Here is a 22,711-nt window from a genome sequence, read left to right on the forward strand (position 1 = left end):
TTTTTACCAGCCGACACTTGGTGCCCCAAACTAGACGATACAAAATACTGACATAGACCTAGACCTGAGGATTTATCTGGCCGCAAGGCTATGTTTCAATCGCCGTGATGCGAATGATGTGAGGTGGGCGGTGGCTTTCAATGCACCGCGACTTTGCAAGCAGCATTCGCGTTGCGGTGTCATTAATACCTGCTTGGGGTTTGATTTCTGGGCAATGTTCACTTCGTTAGCAGTGCCACAATTCAGCATCCCGTCCTCACGGACGAGAGGCATTGACCGTTTAGGGTGAGTCGGCGAGGCAATCCGATCGAGGTAGAAGTTGGTCTGTGATTATGTGGGCTGCCTTTTCAAAACACAAAACAGGCTGTTGATGCAGCAGTTCCAAGCGACCAGCACTCATTTCATTGAAACGGACTGTGGGTTCGATGTTGAAGTCTGATGGCACTCCTGAAAAGGAGTGCCAGGAGGTAAGAATGGCTCCGATGTGCAAATTTCTGCCATTTTTGCTCTTGTCCTGAATGAGAATGGCTACCAGTCACATATAGTCACAAATCAGGGGTGTGCCTACTTTCCTATTCAGTTGAGGGCTCCATCTCTCCCCCCACCCCCTCAGGTTGTGAAGAAGTGTGCCAAGCTGGCAGACACCCATTTTGGGGGGCTAGTTTGCATGATTTTGCACTGTTCCTCGAATATATCTTCAAAAACTACGTACCTGCCTGAAATTCAATTATTTAATCAATAATTTGTTGGCATTTAAACAACTATCCACAGCCTAACCTTTCGCTTACATGAATCTTGGTTGCTGAAAATTTGTATCATAGCCAATGGTGTAGGCCATGAAGGCAATGAAAATTCGGGAGTGGGGTGGTGTAGCAAATGTAGGCACTGGTGAGGGAGGAGGTACTAGTTCCATTGTCATCTCCATCTTTGCCAAGTTTTGCTTGAAATAGCATGAGGTTTTGTGATGTTGTGGTCCAGTTGTACTCTGAGTTCCATGAACAGTTGGTATTTTGTTGTCTCTGAGGACAATGTTGACCATTTGCTGATGGCAGCACCCTACTGCAACAGGAAAGCTCTTGAAGTGATTGATCGTGCAGTGCTCATTTAAATGCATATTTTCTTTGCACTTGTGAGTAGGACATTACATGGATGTGAATATGGTATATTTCATTACTGTTTTTACCAACCCGAGCTGAAAAATTGTCCTGATGGAACCTTTAGCATGATCATTGCATACATTAAGTGCGAGTTGTGAAAGCAAACAGCCTGCCTTACATGCAGCCGTGGCCTGCGGCCGGTGGCAGCGGCCGCGGTAAAGGTCAGCTGACTCCAGAGGGCAAGAGTGCTGAGCATCGCGGCACGTCAAGCTCTCGCCACGAAATCTTAACGTTGCCTTGGATTGCGCAATCGGATGGTGGAGGTCAGGGCTCACACAACAAGCACTGCTTGGCGTGAGCGCTGATTTCAGAAAGTCATGCAATCAAAGGGTTCGGATCAAATTCATAAAAAAGTGGAAGCATACTGACAGGAGTGCCAATAGGTATACATGATTATCGGGAGGTAGTAAACATGGGTCATGGTCAATAAATAAAGTTCAGAAAAGATGGTTTTGTGTTATAGTTGGCGTTTTTATCATATATTTCTGTAATCTTCCAACTAGAAGTGCTGGGTAGGGGAGGAATCAGCACTGAGAGGGGCCCAACCCGGCATGGAAGTTGGTTAAGGCCCCAGAAATTAATCTGCATCGGCACTCCCGTATTGCACATGGCAAGCATCACAGGTGAACTTAGATGTGCATGCTACTTAGCATGCAAATGGCAGTTTTGGCTTGTCGATTGAATTTCTACCAACGCTTGGATGTTGGTAACAAAATGTGTCATTCTTCTGTAGCAATTGGTGTTTTCATCACCTGAAATGCAGATTTTCACATTAGCAGAAAAAATATATAAAAAGGATGGTAGCCAAATATTTTATCCCTTAACCTGATTCACCGGTCGTCATAACGCGGACCGATGCGGGGGGGGGGCATCCCCTCATGTTTGCAAATCAAGAGAGGTAGAGCCTTGCGAGAAAAAAAAACAGTGAACTATCTAAAACGAGATCTTGTGATTGGTAAGAAGGCCCCTGTTGTTAACGGACCCCATTAGACTAAGTCTAAGGTCAAATTTTCCTGAAAATCAAGCTATTTCAATTTGCATGCTCACACATATGGAACCATGCAGTGTTGAAACATGACACATAAAGGGGTGTGTCCCTTGTTTAATTATGCGTACGTTGGTATGTAGTTGTATCTGTTCCGAGCCGTTGCTTATTATGCAGGGTTTCGTCCATGCAACAGTACCAGGCCTCCGCGCACGGCCCGCAAAATCTTGTCGCCCGCCTCGACTGTCGCCCACCTCGCATGGAGGTGGTTGAGGGGATCCGCATATTGGATTCATCCCTAGTGCTGCCTGCCACTGGTTCAAATTTTGTCACGTATTCTGCTACTCTAGCTATCGAGGTCCTTCGTTTTTTGCGGTCGGGGAGAGCAAATCCAGCTGTAGACCGAGTTTAAACGTGAGGCTCCTGCAAGCCTCGAGGTGGAAGAAGACTGCTGTTATGATTGGGCTGTCCTATAGTCTCGGGTAGGTGAGCCCGTGTCCTGGCAGCAGCACTTAGCCTGACATTAATTTGTATAATGGAGCGAGCGGGTGCGATGTGCGTGATGCTAAAAATTGCGGTGATGAAAGACGCTTTTGGTGATTCCTGTTGTTGATGTTTCCTGTTTCCTGATGACGCAACTGAACATGGACTTGCCATTTTATGGCATGTGACATCGCATTACGCTGTTGGCGACAACTCTGCGTTCAGAAATTCAGTCGGCGACAAAAAGTACACTTTTACCACCCGTATTTCCGACAGCCGGCTAACATCCCGCCGAGAGCTCTCCGTAACGAGGCATGTGTCGAAACGAATCGGGACTTGAGCAACGCCCTACGCCAGCACGATGAAGGGAGATTCGGATACCAGCTTGGTGGAGTTCATTGGGATCTGGTGTCTCCCGTCTTGTTCTCGTAAACAGACAGCACTTGCTATAACACACGCCCGGGTGGCGAATTGAATAGCAACGCTTTGATGGGGAAAGAGTCGATTTGAACCTCTTGCGTGCCTTGTGCAGCATTGATTGAGAGACAGTTGACTGCCGTTATATCTGGGAGTCGTGCTCAAGAACGCCAGATACGAACTGTTTGACGATGATATTTTTGTTGGCTCTTATCAACGTATGACTGATGAGATGGCAGCATTTGAATAACGATACTTTAGCGTTGCGGATCCATGGGTGATCTTGAAGTAGTCCCTGAAAAAGCCTGCACATCTTCGCGGGCGTGTAGCTCAGAAACAAGAGAGGATTAAAGGAAATGCTCCACCTTTATATGAGACTTTGAACTGAAATAGACACTTTGAGGACGTTTTGATGCAGTTCATGGCCTTCCCCTTCTTAAGATCCAAAGCCCTCTGGCTCCTGAGTTAAACGCCCGCAAAAGTGCCAAAAGGTTTATTTAGGGACTATTTCAAAGCCACTTCCGCCATGATGTCATAGAAATGTCGAACGATCGCCGTGATGTTGCAGGCCGTTTTCGCCTCATGGTCAGAAACAGCATGGCCGCTGACACATTCGCAAAAGTGATGATGCGGTACATATGCTACCATCCACGGAAGGTGATTGGCTGTTGGTAAGATTTCGATGCTGAATGTGTGTCGAGAACGTAAGCGTGAGCACTTTCGGGTTGTCCGGCACTCCTCGTCAACGGGGCGTTTTTCCTTATGTCTATGCCATGTGCCAAGTTACAAAAAAAGAACGTCACTGTCTGCAAAAAATGCGACACCTAAAAAGAGAATGCCGCTATCCCGAATGTTTTTTTTCAGAAAAAACGCAACGGCAACTCTGCCTTTTGCTGTTGGCGTTTCTTCTTCTTCTCCTGCATTTCTTACGGACAGCTCGGTCGGCGCCGCGTGCACAGGAGCAAAGAATCGTACACGGGTTTGTGGATTACCTAGGAATTACAAAATGACGGAGACATTACAGTATTTTTATGCATATTTTTTGCTGAATATTTAACACATATTTCACGACAACTTTAAATTTTGAACACAAAATTGTGCCTTTCAAGTATAACCTCTTCATACGCATTACCATGAACCCCGTTGGGACTGTTTGGAAGGAAACTGACGGTGAAACGTGGTGTCATGACCGGAAACCTGTGCGGAAATTGTGAAAAACTGCAATTTGATAGTCCCGCGAGATGTGCAGGTGTGGAATCACACTTAGTTTACAAAAGAGTGTACATCAGGGGCTTGCAATGGGTGTGATCACTGGTGGTGATGTGTGTGTGTGTGTGTGTGTGTGTGTGTGTGTGTGTGTGTGTGTGTGTGTGTGTGTGTGTGTGTGTGTGTGTGTGTGTGTGTGTGTGTGTGTGTGTGCGCGTGTGTGTATGTGTGTGTATGTGTGTGTATGCGTGTGCGTGTGCGTGTGCGTGTGTGTGTGTGTGTGTGTGTGTGTGTGTGTGTGTGTGTGTGTGTTGTGTGTGTGTGTGTGTGTGTGTGTGTGTGTGTGTGTGTGTGTGTGTGTGTGTGTGTGTGTGGTCACTTTAAGCAACCAAGTAACTTGCTTCTTGGTAATCCATGTTATAATTACCTATGGCTGAGCCAGAGCTGACTCACATTCTTTACTTCCTTTGCCTGCCAGTGCCAGGCCCGGGTCCCAATAACTTTTCATACAACCACAGACCCCGGTAACATCCAGCCTGGCTCCTGGTTCTCATGGTTTTTCAGAAAGAGCAGTTATGACTCCTTTGTTTGCCAAATCTCCACACCATTAGTGCCATAAGTTCATTTGCCAGAAACGCTCCTGCAGAATATGGTGGTAACTGGTAGATTGGCTGAGGGAGAATTCTAGGCTATTAACACAAGGCATATATTCTGTTAAAATCGGATTCAAGTTCATCTCACCTCCCCCATACCGCAGATTTCACACCTCACACCGACCTCAAACTAGGAGTGCCTCGCCGTTCCATATTGCCATGGAAACCACGCCAGCTGAGCTATATCTATATCTATATATATATATATATATATATATATATGTTTGCTTAATTTGTCTACCTCCTAGCTATCTTCGAACTGCCTAGGAGAATAGAACGGATCAAAATGGAATATTCTAGAATATATGGAATATAATATATAGAAGAGAACCGTGCAAAATGCAATAATATTCTTGGAAAAAATCATCTGAAATTTCCATTCCTTTTTAGAGTTGCGCCTCAATCTTTACGGCATATCATGTGCCCAAAGTGCATTTGTTGTCATCAGAAGCTGTATTTCAACGCATACAAACCTTGCTTGGGTCTGATATTGTTGTGGATGAACTGCGGACTGCACCGAATGATGCTCAAGATGGCTACTTTAGTTCCGAACCCAATGCGAATGTGAAACAGTCCTTTAAAGTATAAAACCAGTTACGTTTTGACCTGACCTGACCTTCACGCGTGAATTAAGGTGAACGAAATCAGTCGTAATCACCAGTTTCAACTGTCTCGTTGTCTAAGACACAATCTCAAAGACTACAGCATAGCCCAACACTCCATTGTTGCATCAGCTTCAAAGATTTCCTAAGAAGTAGTCTCGCCGACCGCCTTTGTCTGACTTTAAACTATGTCAGGTAGGCGCTGTGTAGAGCTACACCGAACTGCTCCAGCCAAACGCTTGGCTTTCAATTGCCCTCAGCTGCAGAAGGCTAACGCCGCTACCCCGCGCTGTTCAGAGAGCCTTAGGGAGAGTGGGGAGGGGATTGGCCTCCATCGGGTGTGCTAACCCTGTTTTTTGCACGATGGATCACACCTTGAAAAATAATTCAGAAAAATAGCCAATGCAACTGATGCCCTCCAAAAACACAGAGAAACTTTCAAGATGGAACAACCCCTAAGTGTTGGATGGTGTCATAGAACATTAAAGTGATATCTTTTGACATCCAGGCAATTGAAATTAGAATAACTTATTTTAGTGACCTTAGTTTAGGCATAAAGGTCGGATGAGGTGAAAGCCTACGAGCTTTTTTAACTTGTCTGATGGGGTAATTATTGACGTTTCGCTAGAATTTCTACACCACAAGGGCGTCAACAGATGTTCTTGCCTTGCGTGTTTTTTATGCTAATTTTAGCTTGAATAGTTCAAATGATCTAAAAAATCTGGGTTATTTTGAGCTTTTTATGGTCAGATGATGTTATCGGTCTGCTTTTCCCCGAGTGACCTGCTTGTGAGAGCAGCATTAAAATCCAAACTGGTTGTGCTGAGGAGGTCTGGGGGCAGGTAAGGCAATGATCTACTATCTGCTATTTACTATCTACTTGGACTGTATTTAAAGTGATTTCACCAACGTAGAGGACTAATAACTATCCCCAAACAGTTTCATTTAGACGCCTATCTATGGTGTGAAGTTGATGCTTAAAGCTCTCTTAGTTTTTGCTAACTCAGGGAGGGGCTCAAATGACACGTATCCATCAGAGCGAGCTCTATTCTATCTATCACCCGGACATGTCTTGTAGCGACTGCTGTCTGTTTGGGAGCATAAATTGGGAAACATTAAGTGCCATCCAACTCCGAAAAATTGGTATCCAAATACCCTTTTATTAAGCTGGCGCGGGAAGTTCATGACGTCCAGTTTCATACCACACAGGCCTTGGTAGCGCAGTAGGCAGCGCGTCAGTCTCATAATCTGAAGGCCGTGAGTTCGATCCTCACCCAGGGCACGTTTTAAGGTGCTTGCAATCATTGCCGTTTGTCAACTGTTATCACCCGACTCACCGAAAACCTCTCCGAAGCGCCGCCGGCTGGGGAAAACATAACACGCGGTGTCGCCACGCGTCGCGGCGCTCAATGCCCGGCGCTGTGGGTTTCAAACGCGGCATTCGTGTCATTATTCCCAATGTCTACGATGCATATGTCATCAAGTAATGTGGCACGATTTGCTGTGGCATGAGACATACTGATGTGGCCGGTTGTCAGGTACTCGCTGCCACAAGTCAGGTGTACACCCCAGACCTGACGCCCGGCGGTCGAGGCAATAGGCGCCGCGACGCGTGGTGTGACCTCCGACACTTGTCGCGTGTGTTATCCTTTCCCCGTCCCGAGGCAAGACTCGGGTGGGCTTCGGAGAGGTTCTAGGGCTGTCGGGTCACGTCAAGTGACAAACGGTAACGTTTGAAAGCGCCTTAAAACATGCCCCGGGGGAGGATCGAACTCACGGCTGTCAGACCGTGAGACTGACGCGCTGCCCCGAGCAAGTGGTGACCGGCGCCAAAACACAGCCAGCCATGAGATTCACGCAGACGCATCTTGCCCATTGTTTATTTGGACGTGATGCTCATTTGGTTTGCCCATTGAATCCCTTTGTTTGGACTTGCTGCCCAAACATGCGGTGATCGGGGGTTAATTAATTGAAGTTATCTGGGCACACTGCCACCCGTATGAACGCACAAATTCATCAGTTACACAGTTGAAGTTGTTCAGGTTAAAAATAAGTGTATTTCAGATACATATCGTGCTCTGCAACCTGCTTCGGATATCTACAGTTCCACCAGAATGCCACTTTGACGTCAAACATAGCGGCGCACATACACATTTCAAGGGCGCACCATACGCGACTCGACGCTCACGGTGACTCAGCAGACAGTGACCGGGCACCGTCAGCCGCGCGCCGACAGACCGAGCACACCGAAATGTAGGTCCGGACTGGACACGGCCGGCCCCGATCGACAGGCACATACCGATCACAGCGGATGCAGATCGGCGCGGACTGAGCACGGCGCGTCTGGCGCATCAGGCGCAAAACAAAATATCTGCGTCAGACAACAGGCTCACAACGCTCGCCACTCACTCGTGACACCAACTAGAACCACGCACAACACCAGCATGACTCGGCGTCATGCCCTGCATCGAGCGGCACTGAATTACTCCATGGTCAGTCACAGCATCTACAGTTCAGCCTTGTTCAGCTTCCGCATCATCAACTTGTTTGCGCGAGTTGTGTCCGTGCCACGGACACGTCTGTTGGTTTGCGAAAACGCGTAATCATGTGCGCACGCTCGCGTCGGCGGTCCGGACCCGCGTGTTTGGGGGCCCCACAGTGTGTTCCTGATGAGCTGCTCAGAACTTCTCGCTGTCTATGAAGGAAACTTGGTGCGAGATGGGGCTCGTAAGCACTAGAACGTAGTTTGCCCGCAATGAATCCTCTATATTACATCAACCTTGAAAACGAAAGATTGTGGGAAAGGCAGAGGAGCACGACAATCCATCTACGCTCATCAAATCCATCTACAAAGACCATTTACGGGCTTGGCGTTGAAGCCATTGGAGCAAAGCCATCTTTGTAGAAACCAAATAAAACTTTTACTGCTACGCGACTAGGTTTTCTCGCCATGAAACGCTGTTTGTGGCCTTAAGAAAGTCATGAATCTCATCACTATCTCATTAGCAAATCCTGAAAAATAGAGTTCCGCATGGAGCATTTGACTTCGACCATTTTTCCTTGACCATCCTTGGTCCGGATCACTTAAGTCAAGTCTTTCCAGGAACTTGCCGGAGCAGTTTTCGATTGCAGCCCCCGGCCAGTGTCCGATTCCTCGTGGGCCCAATCGCGCCCTCGCGCCATCCCGCCGGACAGCAGCGGCCAGCTCCGGCGAATGCAGTCGCCGAGGCGCGATGCACATGACTCACCGGACCACTCCAACCCACCGCACCGGGCTGTGTCAGGGGGTGGCGGAGAACACAGCAGGTCGGGGGAGAATACAGCAGACCGACGAAGAAGAGGAGACAGAGGATCGCTGAGATGCCTGGGTGAATTCATACGCTACATCACATATTTGTAGGCATGACTTGTAGGCACATAGTGTGCTGTCACAACTTCCGAAGGCACGTCCTACCCATATATTTCGTATTGTCAATTAACAGCCCTCGACATTGCTCTTCATCAAGACGCTTGCCAGGCTGTCATTGACGCCAAAATATGTGGAACACATACGTGTTGCACAAATAAACGCGTTGCGTTGCAGCGATTCCAAGAAAGGGATCTCGAGTGGACTCAGCCAGAGAGATTGCACAAATTCGGTCTGAGTGTTCCAGGTGAGCAGTGTTTCATTGGCCAATGCAGTGGGCTGAGAACAAGGCTGACTTGGTCGGGCTTGTTAACATTACTGATACCATATGAATGCAATATCTACAGAATATGCATTTAGCTACTTGTTGCACATTAACTCAGCCGTGAAAAATTAAATCCGAGCGGCACGCATAGTCGCTTTTTACTGCTGAAGTCCAAAACCTTTCATAGGATTGCATTTAGGAAGCAATATTGCAAAAACGCATAAGTTGTGCAAAATGATCTGATGTCCGGAACTGTCACATATACATGCAAGTTTATCGTTATTTAAAATATATATGCTAGCAGAGAGTGGCGAAAGGTCTAGGTTTGTTGTCATCTGACTTGCCTTGTGGATATGGAGGCCATGTGTCATGAGGGTGTTACGATTAACTGATCAAGTTTTTGGCTAGCAGAGGCACGGGTTCAATTTGAGTCATTCACTCTGGTAGCGGGATCTTGGCAGAAAGCACTTTGAAAATCATAGCTGCTGAGATACCCTTTTTGAAAGGGCGTTACGGTATTCCCAGCAATTTTTAAATAACTTTCTTATTGTCCAGGGACAGGGGGAAGGCGAATGTTTCCAGTTAGTATTTTTTGACCAATTTACAGCACCGAAATAACACTGCATGAACAGGAACAAGGTATGATGAACAAGCTGTGCGTGGACTCTCGGTCTCAGGATCTGTCTGTTCTGGGTATTTGGGCAATATTTAATGAACACTATATGAGCTCGCATACGCATTTTTGCCACCGCTCTTACAATAAAGCAAGATGCTGAAATGTCATCCATACGTTTCAAACTTGAGTTAGAGCTTGATTAGGAATAATGAAGCGCAAAGTATTGCTATATGTTCGATGCTGTCCATTTCATCCTATGCTTTCCTTTTACCACCTTTATGTCGCGGTTGGGGATTTATGGTCATTAACAATGAATGTAGGCTTCAGAATGTCTGGTTCGTGTCCCAGAAATATGCCAGGGGACACTCGCATACAAGTCAGGTTAATAATTAGGCTCATCCGTCGGTAGCGGTTGACTCTCGCAACCATTCAGAATGTTCCAAACTGACCCCGTTGATTGCTGACTTTTGTAGCCAGTCAAAATGCTTACAGGGAACATGCTAAAGAAAGCAATCAGGTCTGCTGCGATATGCGATAGTTGTCTTTTTATGAAGACAAGGGCAAAACCTCGCTTGTGGACTAAAGAACATTTTTCGAGGAACTTTTGCTAAGCCGGACGGGACCGGATCAGAGTCAGAAATTTTAAAAATCCGGATTGGCGGCGGACTGGGCTCTAGAGCGCCGGGATGGATCGGACCGGACTCTAATAGCTCAGTCCGTGAAGTATTCCATTCCTCAAGCGTATGGAAAACTGTCGAGCAGATTGAAATTGTAGGGAAACAACTGAGTTAAAGTAACTAGATACTTATTCTAGGGAGAGGTTGTGATGATGAGGATTTCTGATGGTCGATAGTTTTACAAAGTACAGATATGCTTTCCAAGACTTGGTACACCCAAGGTAATTTACCAAAATCTTTGTAAATCAGCTTGGTGTTCGGGCCATTACGATGCATGTAAGCTGATGGATTGAATACAAACAGATGGGGAATTTTTCACTCCGCACCCAGCAGCAAAACCGATTCCGAGATCCTACACCAGTCATTACGCACCACCTGGTCACAAAATTGGCTAGCCTAGCGACCCGACGGTGTTTGGGTCAGCGGACTGCCCACCCAATACTGTCTCTCCGCAGCCGGGCGGTCTGTTCCGGTATCCTTCACCGCCCTCATGCCTCGTTAGCCGCTTTCATGTCGCCGTCTGCAGACAAACCTGAAGGGATGAGCGCCACCAAGGCATTCTCAATGTGAAAAGTTTACTTTGAGCTGTATTACCAAGGACAGACCAACATCACTGCTGCCATTTTTGCAATGATTTGTTCAGCTGACGCATCCGCATCGCCTTGCCTTTAGTGCTGTCATATTTCAGAGGACCACTCTAGGTGCTGTTATCTTCTAAAGCACGGCATGCATTTCATAGTTGCTAATGCCATGGACAAAACTTTGCAGAGTTATTGCTGGGTAGTGAACTAACCCCTGGCAAAACAAAAGATGTCAGATGAATTAGGAGAACATCCCGCAACTTTGCAAGCTTTGACAACTATTTTCGTTGCATCCGTCACGACGGTAGTTTTGCAAGGATAGGTCTGCCATGTTCCGCATCGTAACATACCTTGCGATGCAGCTTTAAGGGCAATGCATCTTATTCAGTTACAGCGTGAATTCTAAAGGATAAGTGGAAGTTGTGCTGAAGATGTGTTCTCGGTCATCCCTTTGGCCATCACTTTGTTCACTTCTCGTTCATCCCGTTTTTCACCAATTGGTTTACCTTAACGCCTTAATTTCTACCCAGAAAATCGTGCAGCCACTTTGAAACTTTAACACGCGCCCGGGTGGGGGTCAACTTCACACCCCGCCCCCTCGAAGGTTTTTCCAGAATGGTTTCCGAAAGGCGCGGCGTAGCCGCGCCAAATTATGCACAGCTGTGGACAATGGAATAGCGGACTTTTGATATCAAAATTTAGGTGTACCTTGTAAGGTCGTTGACCTATGGCGGGTCAAAGTCAGGCCATGGTTTTAGCGAAGGCAATTTCTAGGAAATCGTTCAATATCATGCAACGAAGGAGTGTTGGACGAAGTCATACATCTTTGAGATGCTTTCTTAGGCAACATAAATATTGAATGAGCAAATTACGTTGACCTAAGGTCAGGTGTGAAGGCCATACCAAGGTCAAAACCAGCCTGTTTTATAATTCTAAGGCTTTCTGTTTGGGAAAGCTTCTGGTGCTCATTTCGAATTTATTGATAGCAGGAACCACATTATACACCTGCCACTGACTTATTACAGGTCATAATAGGTCATTGACCTAAGATGATCTAGACAGACATTTTGTTTTTAGGAACATACTGCCTAGCATACCTATGTCCCTTATTTCAACGCAAAACTCAAAGCAGTCTTGTATGATTTTTGTCACCATGACCTTCAAAAGGTCGAACGAGTTCACTGACCTTAAATGAGCTTGTGACATTTGTCTTAGAAACAGATATCTAGGTTCCGGGGGTACTTCGGAGACCAACCTGAAATTTGACCTTATTTGACCTTATTTGACCTGAAGGTCATGACCTAGAAACCTCAAAATTTGACCGAAGTGAGTCTAAGTACAGGTCAATACACCCTCTAAATGTGGTGTCTCTAGCTTTCTTAGTTCCCGAGATCTCAGTGGGGTCAAATTGACCCCCACCCGAGAGAAGGATATCTTGCCGGCCATCCGGCGCGTGTCAAGGCTTCTGCTGTTTTCGGACGGCTCAGCTGCTGTACAAGTTTTATGGCTTTACGTTTGTTTTACGTGTAACCTTTTTTCCTCACGTGAGGATCCTTGGCGGTCGTTGATCTCATCCGGTCGGTTTTACTACGTACCGCATCATGAACAACCTTGGTGCTCACCCTGGCAGCGCTAGGTCATGTCGTCAGCCCGTTGGGCTGTTTCAACGTGCATTGGCGTTGCTTCCTCTCAGTACCCAGAAGACATCGAAAGTCAATGAAGTAACTCCCATGTTCGGCGTCGCAGTAGACATACGATGCATATATATTTTACAAGCAGTGAGTTCGCCCTGCTCATACGAGGATGCTGCGCTGTACGTGGTCGTATTCGACTGGTGTTGGCAAGTAACGTACCAACAATCTGCGATTGTAAGTCAGTGCCATATTGTCTGTCTCTTTTTTGGCGGGCGTACTGTGTCGGGTGGGATTAATGTCTCATTACTTCTGCCGTGGGATAGATGATGTCTCCACGGTGCAATAATTGACGACTGGTAAAACTTCCCGTAATGCCGCGGAACTTTGGCAGCCTTTGGAACCTTTCTGGAATCTGTGAATCTGTAACTTTCCACGAAGCTTATTTCGGCTCGACATAAGCGTTTTTATGAGCTCGATGCGAGCAAATCGGACCCCGTTCCAATAGCCCAGTTGATATGAGCACGCCCTGTACCTGGATGCAGGGAATAGCTACAGGTATCAAAACTCGGCATTTGCCTGGGCATTACCGACATGTTGAGGTCAATATTCGTAAACGCGCGCGGATCTCTCGGCCCTCTGAACTTGGCCAACGGCACAACTAATCACAAACTGGTTGAATGCATGCCATCAATACATTTCAGAGTTTGGACAGGAAATTAGGCGCGCCGTCGAGTGCTTCAAAGAATGAACCTCAGCCTTCGCCCCTTTCCGAGGAAGGCAGCGGCATTGCCTGGCGCACGGCCCCGGGGAGCGCGGCGACCAAGGCACAGGCGAGCAGACGTTTCTGCACAGCGCCGGCTCGCTGTGCCGGAGTCGCCAGCCGCTGCGGCTTACTAGATACGTATCGACAGATTCTTCTGGCTGAAGGTGCTGGCTGGAGAATGCGTGGCATGCGGCATACCAATCAAGCGCGAGCACCGCGAATAGCGCGGATCGCACGGCGTTGAGTGAGCTTGCCTATACCGACAACTATGGCCAAATAACAAACGCACCGCCGGTCAGGCACAGAGGACGTCCCGCGCCGGCAACAGGCAACGCCGCGATACTCAAACAGGAGCTCGGCGCGCGCTGACCGCCCCACTCCACGTCATTTATCCAGTCGTATTCAGCGATGGCTCGCACGTTGAACGCAGCCCTGCTGATCGATGCCATGTCCCCCCCACGCGCATCTTTCCACGGCCGACGTGGAAAGTCGTTTGGTCGTCCATTGGACGACCGTTTGGACTTTCAAACTGCTCGGCATACACACCCCACCACTGCGCTCATGCTAACCGCACTCCCGCCGTTACACGGCCTTACTCTCACCAAGTTCGCGCATTGAGAGTTCATCGAATGTTTGTTGAAATTCCAGACATGTGTCATTTTGTATCAACCTTCACCATCCTGGGGAATGGAGCGCGGACTGGTTGCCCTGTGCCCTGTTCTCTCTGCATCAGCCCTGGAGATGGAGGGGCTTTAAACTTTTTAATGTCAATCGAGATGCCACGGAACATTAGTACACTATCTCCGACTCCTTGTTTAGCTCGCGTCAAGCTCAAAACTTCAAGTCCAAAGCTTCACTTTGGGGGACAGAGGACGTGATAGCGAGTCCCTCCCCACCGAGAACGCGCGAGAACCGTCTTGGTAAGTGCAGGGGACGTTATGCCGCGTCGTCCCCCCCCCCCGCCCCCTCCTTCCCACGCTCCAACGAGACCTCGATTTGTACCGTGCAAACGCCAGCGGAGCGGTAAGCATTCTTCGAACGAGTATTATTGCGGGTGATAAAGACTAACGAATCTGCATAGCCTGCCTTTTTACTGGGAAAATGGCCCTAGAATTCGCAATGACTTGTACTGTGTGGGGAAATGGCGCCCTCTGTTCTCATGACTGCCGGGCGGGATCAGATCTGGTCACTCACTCGGTCGGCTCCTTTACGGCGCCAGATTAAGAACATTTCTGCAAAGAGGTCGATCTGTTGTCCAGCGTTTAACTGAGCTGTGGCTGTCAGGTCGGAGTGGCGCCATTAGCGGCAAATTGGTCCGAGCCTACACTGGGTGCGCTCGCTTTCCTAGCAGAACCGGGTCTGACCGGTGCTGATCGTGTCCACCGTGGACTGCCTGACCGGACAGTAAGCGGCTGGTGGCGTCCAACGTGGACGGCCTGACCGGGCCCTGGACGGCTGACAGCGTCCACCGTGAAAGGCTTGACCGGGCCATGGACGGCTGACGGCGTCCACCGTGAAAGGCCTGACTGGGCCGTGGACGGCTGGCAGCGTTCTCCGTGGACGGCTGGCGGCGTCCGCCGTTAACGGCTTGACTGGACCATGGACAGCTGAGGGCGTCCACCGTGAACGGCTTGACCGGGTCGTGGACGGCTGGCGGTGTCCAGCGTGGACGGCCTGGCTGAGTCCGTTCCGGTCTCGTAGTGAAAGCCAGGGAGAGGAAGAAGCGCGTTTTGATGCCGTCCAGAGGTCTCCATGGAGCCACGTTTGTCTCCTTTATTCTCCTCCCTCGCTTTGATGTGCATCAGTTCACGGGCGTCAAAGAACGTCTGCGAACGACGGGCCGACCGCGAAAGGTGTGGGCTCAGCACGCTATGTGTGCCCAGAACCGTCTCGTCGTAAAGTTGCGAGCTGTAGTTCGCTCGCAGCACCTCGCTGGAAAGCCTCGTGTCGATCCGCTTCCTGGCGGGAGTGCGAGCCCGGGCCCAGCGCCGACACTGGGTGTGATGCTTTGCCGTTCCTGCAGGCCTACAAGCCTGCTATCAAGCGTAGGACATTAACAGCGCCGGCCAGCGTGTTGGTTGTCAAGCTGGGAACGCAGGCCGCCGAGGTGCGTAGCAGCAGCTGCACGTACGAGAGCTAACAGTCCTCCGCTGAGAACGCACCCCTGAAGACAATGTTAAAGCAGCACTAGGTAAAGCTCAGCCAAGCTACGGCACAGACCCTCTAAGATAACGCCAAACAGCCTGTGTTTTTCGAATGATCATTTTGGAAATAACTAGCTCAGAGGGATTGCATGAAAGAGAGTGTTCCAGATGTACATAGTGTTTTGACCTGAAATAACCATCTTGAAGATCTCTCGGTGGAGTTCACAGCTCTGCCTTTTTCGAGACCTGAACCCCTCTAGCTGTTGAGCTATACATCCGCGATGACATGTAGGTTTTTCGGAGAGACTATTTCAAGGTCACCCAGGCACCCATGGTGTCCTAACATCGTTATTTAAATCCTGTCATTTCATCAGCTATGCGGTGAGCATGGCCATACAATGTATCTAAACCATGGCCATGACGTAGGGAGATATAATTGTCGAGCCGTTCTATCTGACGTTCGTGAGCACGACTTTCAGATATAGCGGCCGTCAATTGGCTCTCAATCAATGTCGTGCAAGTTCGATGACGTAATCAGACAATGATGAATTTAGGAGCATATTTACTATTCGGATAAATTGGGTCGTATGGAGCGCTCGTTTCCATATAAAAATAGGCAACCCAATCGTTACAAGTGACTTTGTTTCATCACGCCTGGTGCTTACTCCGATATTTTCAGATGTTGAAAATTATCTTTAAGTTGAGTAAGCTTTAATTGCAAAATGTATGCATACCACACAAAGTGCAATGATTTACATAGCAATTCATCTTAAAATTGTGATAGTTATGTCAGTTGAACTAACCAGTTGATGCTTTGTCCTAATTTGTACCATGCTGTTTCAAGGGTATCTCCGGAATGGAGGACCAAACACCAGCTGATCTGCAATTGCCTTGATCCAGGATGCCGAGACCCCCTGCTTAAAGGGAATGTTCTACGTTTGAAAGCATTAAAGCAAGTATCAGATACGATGAAACAGGCTCACTTATAACTACTGCTATAGTTTTATCTGGAAACGACTGCTCTAGACAACAAGTCCCTGTGTTAGTAAATATGCACCTCAATGCGTTATTTTTTGGTTGTGTTATAAAACGTTTATATGATGTTGAGATGCCGCCATACTAGCCGTGCGACATTGCTACCTTTGCACTGAATTAGTGCTTCAAACTCAGCTGGAGATGGTATCACGGTGCTGGGGGTCTTCGCTGAGCCAAATAACGCTATGTGCTCGTGTTTAGGCGCTTTGTCATGATGGCCTTGCATAGGTATCCGTGAGTTTAAAAAAATTGCATGCATTCACAGGTTCGGTTATGGCGCTTTTGCCAAGCTATTTGATCAGTCATATTGCTGTCAAACTTTCAGTCATGCCGAACATTTTATGTTTTGTAGCACAAAACGCGATCCGTTATTGAACCGTGCACTCTACGCTCGATTTTGACGGAGAATCAATGGGCGTCCATAATATTTGAAAAGCATGCTATGTGATATCTTTGCATAAAAGCAAGAACATTACCGTTTTCCCCCGTGGCAAGATGTCGTGACGTAACACAAATGTCGGTGACCGCCAGGGCACCGTTCGACCTTCGCCGGCGCGCTGCTGGAGAGGGGTCCTGGCTGTTGCTACCCAACCGCTGAGCACCGCCGTCGAGTCGCTGTTCGATCAGTTTTTTAAGGTGATCATAAAGCCTTGCTGAAGCGAAAGATGATGCGATTGCATGAAATTTTAGTGCAGTTTGCACTCAATCGCCAGATGGCAGACCTATGCCGAGCAGAAATGGCTAATTTTCGTTACGATGAAATGGAAACCAAATTGGGGGCGACTGTATATAATCGCGTAAACGCTGTCGGAGCGGCGTTAAGTGAGTAAAACAGAAGATGTGTTTTGTGCCTCCTGTTGCTGACAGTAGGAGCAGGCTGGGCTTAGGATCTGCCTGCGCTGAATTTGGAGTTATGCAAATGGGCTTGGAACCTGTGTACTGCTAAGGGACAACCCTTGTCGCAGTCCTGCGTGTAAGGTGTCGCGTGTTTCCGAGCCAGTTCCGCAGATGTTCTTAAATGGGCCATTCTGTATCGCTGATGGCAAGCCGAGGAAGGGTGTCGGGACGGGGTTTCTGAGAGATCGCCAGCCGAGTTGAATCAGGCATGGTCAAGTTGCTGCCTTACACAATGTCTCAAAAACAGATATGCGGTTCGATGTGCGTCAATTAGATGGCCTTTAGCATATTCTTCGGTAGAAGTCGAGTAACAGGGTAGATTGGACCGAACAGATAATGGCTGTCCCCATAAAAGCGCGTATGTGGTCGCAGAAACAAAGAAATGTCGATAAGGTTAGTTCAATGTGCCGGCGGGTGCACACAATTTGTATGTCTCGTTAACCGAAAACTAGGAAAAAGACCGACCGTTACACATGTTCGCAAACCCTCTGTGGAATGTTTCTTGGACTGTTGAAACAGATGGTTCCCTTGATGCCAACTCTTCGGATTATTCTCAGGTCGAGTTGGACTGCCGATGACCAGCTATCATGCTTTCTGGACCAGTCCCGCGGCGAAACCTCCGAGGAGTTTTGCTTAGCCAGTGGCGTTTCAGATTCGGGCCATCTCGACCGGACTTCGAACTTCTAAACTTCTTCTCGAACTTCGAAACCACGAGCCGCGGTCAGCAGCGCTGCCGGACCATGGAGAAAGGACCGGACCGCGGAGTGAGACCACCGGTAACTTGGGTTGGGACCATCCGAATCGGGGCAGTCAGGCCAGCTGGACCGTCGGAGCTTCACGCCCCATTATGTCAAGAATGCCGCGCGCCGCCTAATCGCGGCGGCGGCGGAGATAGGCGTGACTGAAGATTGATCGGGGCTCCCGCCGGGAGACGTGCCATCGGTGACGTCACGCCGTCAGGGCGGCACCGGGGCCCGGCCGGGGTCGCCCGCCGACTGGCTGCTCCACCGCAGCCCGGCCGGGGCCGCCAGCTGGATGTTCCGCCGCACTGGGTGCTCCACCACGCAGGCAGGCGACGCCTCAGGAGAGCACCGCGAGCACTGGAGGCAGTCAGAGCTGCGTCGGAGAATACTGGAGAGAGCAGTGGTCACGGCAGCTTCGGAGGCGGCGTAACAGCTGTCGCCGGAACACCGTACCCACGGGAGCACAGGAGCCTTTGTCACGCTGACACCGGAAGCAGCTGTCCCGGGTACACCGGGAGCACTGGAGAGATGTTGTCACGGGAACAATGGACCGGCACTGCGCCTCCTGCCATGGGAGCACAGGGATCAGTGGAGCGGTCACCACCGGAGCACCGGGATCACGGCAGAGTTCGACAGGGCGTTACCAGGAGCATCGGAGCAATCGTCATGGGATCACCGGGAGCACCGGAGCGGTGACTGACGCACGTTGGCAGTACTAGTCACGGTAGCACTTGAACAATGATCTGTGCGGCGACTGACACACATCGGCAGTACTAGTCACGGTAGCACTGGAACAATGATCTCGGCTTCCTCTTCATCGGAACATCCTTCATTTGTCCGCCAGGCATACCCGCAAATGTTCTTCAGCTTTCTATTCCGGCAGTGTGGGACAAGTGATATTGGGGTCAATGCCGCAGATTCTATGACTTTGTAAGGCTGCGTAATGCATTCGTTCCATGCAGCGGTCATTGGTGCAGAATGATTTGTCATGTTCTGGCTTGGCCTTCTCCCTGTAGTCATACCTTTTAGACAACAACCAAATTTCATAATCGCTTGAACGTGAAATAGACTTTAGGTGTTTTATGAGAAATGTTAAAGTTTAAACCTGTCGTATGTACGCAAACATATTCTTTGTCATGTTTCTTCGTCTTACAGATCCTTCAACATTTGGGCGTTTTTGTGTTTATAGTCATTGTTCGTCTGCCTAGCAAAACGCTTCCATAGCGTTCCTTGAATGCGAAATCACTGCTCGGAATCCCAAAACGCCGCTCATCTGCAGGCGTTTACAAATGGCGTGCTCAGCCGCTGAACGCGGGGTCGGAGGCCTGCATATCTGGCTGCTAAACCACAATGATGGTGTAAAACAGAGGCCTGTCATTACTGCAGTCGCCGCAGGCGTGCTCCCACCAAGTGGTGTCTGTTTCCTCGTGCGGTATCCGTTAAGAGGTTTGTATTTGGGCAGCGCTTAAATTTGGTCGATTGGATTCGATTTCCAGCACCTTTGCCACTCGGGCATCGTATGAGCTGGCAAGCCGGTGTCTGCAGCTACTACCTTGGGCTTGAATACGCTTCAGCCACAGATGCCTAAATCGGAAATAATGTTATCAGCTGACCGTTGCGGGTGTTGTGCCGGTGCTCACACACCAACAGTCTGTTCCCGGTGGACGGTGTGGAGCTGGCACCCATGTTATTCGCATTCGACGAATCGAACGCAGCGTGGAATGCGTGACGCCACGAACTGGACGGGTGCCCGAAATTGAGCAGTGTTCACGGAGGTAGCCGGGTTCGGCCTTTGACGGCAACGATCATATGCACAGCTTAGTTGCGAACTGAGAGCAAAACGCCTCACACGCGCGCGGCTGTCCGGTTCAATGCCCTCGCCCGGGCGTGGGAGTCAATTTGACCCGCTGAGATCTCAGAAAAGACTAAAAAGCTAGACACCCCAAATTCGCAGGGTTGTTCAGTCTAAATGTGAACTCGCTGGTGTCAAAATTTTAGTTTCCTAGGCCATACCAGTTCATAAGATTGGAGTCAAATAAGGTTAAACAAGGTCAAACTCCAGATTAGTGTCAAAAAGTGTCACGGACCTGATGCACCGCCTTAAACCTAGATAGGCATTCTAAACAGAATGTCGCTAGTTTTCAGTTCAGGTCGGTAGCCTTTTTTACCCTTTTTACAAAACACATCAACGCTGCCGAAATGCGTAGACGCGCAGGCTATAGCCAATGTGGAATGAATGTGACAATGTGAGAAGGTGGTTAGAAAGTTCCCCTGGGACGCTAGAAGCGGCGACGTTAGGCCACTTCGCTGCTCTTCATGCATGGTGTTTTCAGAGAGAATTTGTTGCCCGGAACATACGAAGTAATACCGTGGGGCTACGTGCCGTTTGGTGTAAGTAGTTGATGGACGTCTGATGATGCCGTCGGGCCATGCCCAGCAGCGGACTGCAGGGATGGTCTGCGGCTGAGCTGATCAGCAAGGGTGGCCTGGTGCGTCTGCGATGTGCACGCGTCTGGTGGCGGCCCGCACGGCCCTCTGCTCGAGCAGCTTGGACACCACTGATACAGACGTAATTGCCCCGTTTATCTTAATGGCCTATTCATCTCGACGCTCGCTGGGCACAAAGCGGATCACTCCCGGCCGTGCCAGCATCACGCGTGAAGCGATGCCCAAATACCGTCGGGAAGTCATCAATGATGAAGGTGCTGCGCAGGGGTCGCGCACCGCTGGGAGTCCGGTCCCGCGGGGAACACGGAGATGGCCAGCATTCATCGCGATATTGCGAGTGTTCTCGGCAGCCACCCGTCACAATGGCAACGCATCAATGGACGCCAAACATCAGACATGTGCCAAGAACTAAGAGATCCCGGTTATGGATCCCTAAGATCTGAATCCCGGATTTTTTAGATCATGCGTGGTGTTTGAAATTTTGCCGAGAGACTCTCTGGGATTCTAAGTTGTTTTCCTAATGTTATCAAAGCGTCCGTGAGATCCAGCATATTTTTAAAGTTTTTTCAACGGATCTTTTAGGATCCTGAATATTTTTGAAACACTCAAAGGATCGTCGGAAGTCCTAGGTCTTAAACTTTACTGAAAAATCTGTGTAAGAACATTTCGAAATATATTTGTACAGTATCCCAAAATGTATTCGATGGATGTGAAAGGCAAACCAGCGATTGGCTTGGCAAGACTGTTTCATAGTCACGATTTGAGCGTCACCTTATATCACTACTATGAAAATGGTAAATGTCATGCCTTTTCCCTGCTTATTGATATCCTGTCATCTTGATGACGATCCAGTCATGTCTTGCAAGCACATCTATGTGCAAGATCAACTCGCAATATCGTGTGAAGTCACCAGTACCATGGCATTCGCACTTTGCCAATGATCCATTAAAATTTATTAAAGGGGGTGTTCCACATCGCTATGGGGTTTTGAACTGAGATGTCATTTTTAAACAGCATTCAGTACAGTTCGCAGCCATGCCATTCTCAAGGCGTCGGGTACCTATGAATATGGCAGCCATTGACGTACTTACGGGACAGTACATTTCTTGCAACGCAATGCGTCTCATCGCCTGGGTTAATTCATATTTTCTCAATGGTATGAATTCCTATGAACAACTTATGTCATAAAATCTAGCAAAGTAGGCCATACTGTCGGTCATCGGCTGCCTCTGGGTTTTTAAACGTATGTAATGGAGATAACCGGAAGAATTTAGTAGAAGTTGCTGTTGGAACCCAAACTTCTCAAAGGGACTGAATTCGATGTCTGTACAAAATGCATTGTTGCGGATGCCGTTGTAATGGCTGCGTGTCTCCACAGAACTGTGGTACTGTCAGGCACAGCGCAGGTTCATGGAGCAAAGTTCAAGGCGCGTAAAAAAATTACGACTATGATTAACGTTGCTAAGAATTTTCTCTACTGGTTTCCACTGCCTCTTTCGACAAAACAAACCCTGCATACTGGCTCCTGCTGGCCTTCTTGACAATCCAAGACCCTGGATATTGACTCTCTCTGGTTCTTCCGACAAAATAAAAACCCGGACTCCGGTCCGCACTGCCTGCTTCGAAGAAAACCAAACTCTGCATCCCGGTTCCCTCTGGGTTTTTTTTTTTAGCAAACCATTGGCCTAGTTCCTGGTTTCTGGTTCCCATAGGTTCTTTCAAAAACACTGGACCTTAAAAACTGATTGTCACCGATTTTTTCCAAAGGAAAAGACACGAACTAATGACTCTTACCCACAAAGTCATGTGAGTCACACGGGACAACTAATGCATTTTTGCTCACACATGCATCAAAAGTCATACACCATAGTGAAGTCAAACAATCAGCATGTCCTGATACTACCACCTCAACTATCGAAGCCGAACTCCTAGTTGAAGATCAACTTCAGGATCTTCCCGCTCGATTGCAACATAATAGAAACACTGGTAGAATTTCAAT

At 48.6% G+C, this 22,711-nt stretch overlaps 1 non-coding gene across 1 annotated transcript; it reads left to right on the forward strand.

The window, feature by feature from the left end:
* Window positions 1–6,712: 6,712 nt before the first annotated feature.
* Window positions 6,713–6,785, forward strand: TRNAM-CAU (transfer RNA methionine (anticodon CAU)). The gene has a single exon. It is a non-coding gene; the product is annotated as a tRNA-Met (tRNA).
* The last annotated feature ends 15,926 nt before the right edge of the window (window positions 6,786–22,711 follow it).

This window comes from Pollicipes pollicipes, unplaced genomic scaffold (assembly GCF_011947565.3).
Source record: "Pollicipes pollicipes isolate AB1234 unplaced genomic scaffold, Ppol_2.1 Scaffold_5724;HRSCAF=6776_pilon_pilon_pilon, whole genome shotgun sequence".
Lineage (NCBI taxonomy): Eukaryota > Metazoa > Arthropoda > Thecostraca > Pollicipedomorpha > Pollicipedidae > Pollicipes > Pollicipes pollicipes.